Source organism: Penaeus chinensis, chromosome 22 (genome assembly GCF_019202785.1).
Source record: "Penaeus chinensis breed Huanghai No. 1 chromosome 22, ASM1920278v2, whole genome shotgun sequence".
Classification (NCBI taxonomy): Eukaryota; Metazoa; Arthropoda; class Malacostraca; order Decapoda; family Penaeidae; genus Penaeus; species Penaeus chinensis.
In genome coordinates, this window is record NC_061840.1 from 19,984,691 (window position 1) to 19,987,190 (window position 2,500).

A 2,500-nucleotide genomic window follows, 5' to 3' on the forward strand; every position below is an offset into this window, starting at 1 on the left:
CTACTTTCCCGCAAAAAAAAAAAAAAAAGAGAGAGAAAAAGAAAACGGAGAAAACGAAAGAGAAAGCGGAGAAAATGAGATAAAAAAAACGGAGAAAATAAAAGAAAAACACGGAGAAAATACAAGAAAAAACGGAGAAAATAAAAGAAAGAAAAAAAAACGGAGAAAGTAAAAGATAAACGAAGAAAAAAAAAGAAAAAGATAATAAAAGAGAAAAATGGAGAAAGCAAAAGAAAACGAATAAAATAAAGAAAGAAAAAAAAACAATAAAAGAAAAGAAATAACGAAGAAAATAAAAGACAAACGGGGAAGTAAAAGAAAACGGGAGAAAGGAAATATTAATACCTGAATGATCACATCTGTGTAAATAACAAAGTTCTTTCTTGTGCAATTAACTGCATTTGCTCCGAAAACAAGACGAAGGAGAATCATAATAAGAGGATGATAAAAATATATATAAGAAAACATGAAGAAATAAAAACACTGACGTCGGAGGAGAAGGAGAAGAAAAAGAAGATGAAGAAGAAGAAGAAGAAGAAGAAGAAGAAGAAGAAGAAGAAGATGATGATGAAGAAGTAAAAGAAAAAGACGAAAAAGAGGAAGAGAAGAAGAAGAAGAAGAAGAAGAAGAAGAAGAAGAAGAAGGAAAACCGAAGAATAAGAAGAAGGAAATAAAGAAGAAGGGAAAGAAAAAGAAGATGAAGAAGAAGACGAGAGACAAGAAAAAGAGAAGCGAAGATAAAAACAAAAACAAAAAGAGAAATAGAAGATGGGAGAGAAACCGATAACGAAGAAGAAGAATTACAAGACAAAGAAAGAGACAATAAAAAAAAAAAGATTAAAAAATAACAAATAATAAATAAATAAAAAAATAACAAAAAATTAATAAATAAAACAAATTAACAAAAAAAAAAAAAATAAAAAAAAAAAATAAAAGAAAAAAAAATCTATGGCTCCGTTGCATGCTGTGGGAAGGCCATGGCTGCAACACAGCTCGAAGTGCTTCTGCGCGAGCTGGCTTTGTTAGTTAGGAGGGGCACACGCACACACACACATACATACATGCATACATACATACATACATACATACATACATACATACATGCATACATACATACATACATGCATACATACATGCATGCATACATACATACATACATGCATACATACATGCATGCATACATACATGCATACATGCATGCTTACATACATACATGCATACATACATGCATAAACACACACTCACACAGCCGCACACACACACACACATACATATATACACACACACATATACATACACAAACACACACACATATACATACACCACCCCTCCACACACACACAAACATACAGACTTCCACCCCCCCCCGTCTCCCTCCACTCCCCCTCCCCCCCCCTCCACCTCCACCTCCACCTCCACCCCCTTCCCCCCTCTCCCCCCTCCCCTCCCCTCCCCCCCTTTCCTCCAGCCATCCACAAGGATCTCCCAAAAGGTCATCCGCTGCGGGGAGATGGTTACCATGACAACCAAATGAAGCTCGAGATCCGCAAGGAATAATCTCTTAATGAACTTGATTTTTGGGCGAAATTTTTTGTCTTTGTTTTTGTTTTTTTGTTTTGTTTTTGTTGTTTTTGGTTTTTCTGTTTATGTTTGTATGGTGGTGAGGGTTTGGGGGGTGGGGTGGGGGGGTTGTGGTGAGGAAGATTAGGAGGATTATGATGATGATGGTGATGATGATGATGATGATGATGATGATGATGATGATGATGATGATGATGATGATGACGATGACGATGACGATGATGAGGATGATGAGGAGGAAGAGGAAGAGGATGATGATGATGATGATGATGATGATGATGATGATGATGGTGATGGTGATGGTGATGGTGATGATGATGATGATGATGATGATGATGGTGATGGTGATAATGATGGTGATGATAATGATGATGATAATGATGATGATGATGAGGATGATGATGATGATGATGATGATGATGATGATGATGATGATGATGATAATGATGATAATGATGATGATGATGAGGATGATGATGATGATGATGATGATGATGATGGTGATGGTGGTGATGATGATGATGGTGATGATAATGATGATGATAATGATGATGATGATGAGGAGGAGGAGGAGGAAGAAGAGGAGGAGGAGGAGGAAGAAGAGGAAGAGGAAGATTAGGAGGAGTAGGAGGATTATGACGATGACAATGACGATGACGATGACGATGACGATGACGATGACGATGACGATGACGATGATGATGACGATGACGAGGATGATGATGTGGAGCAGGAGAATTAGGAGGAAAATGAAGATGCTAAAGCTAATGCAGACAGTTTTGATTTCCACTTCACTAAACAGTGAAGACAAAGATCATAAACAACAACAAAAACTAACAACAAAAAACAACAAAATTATCACCCCCCCCCCCCCCACACACACAAAAAAAACAAAAAACATGAACAACAACAACAACGA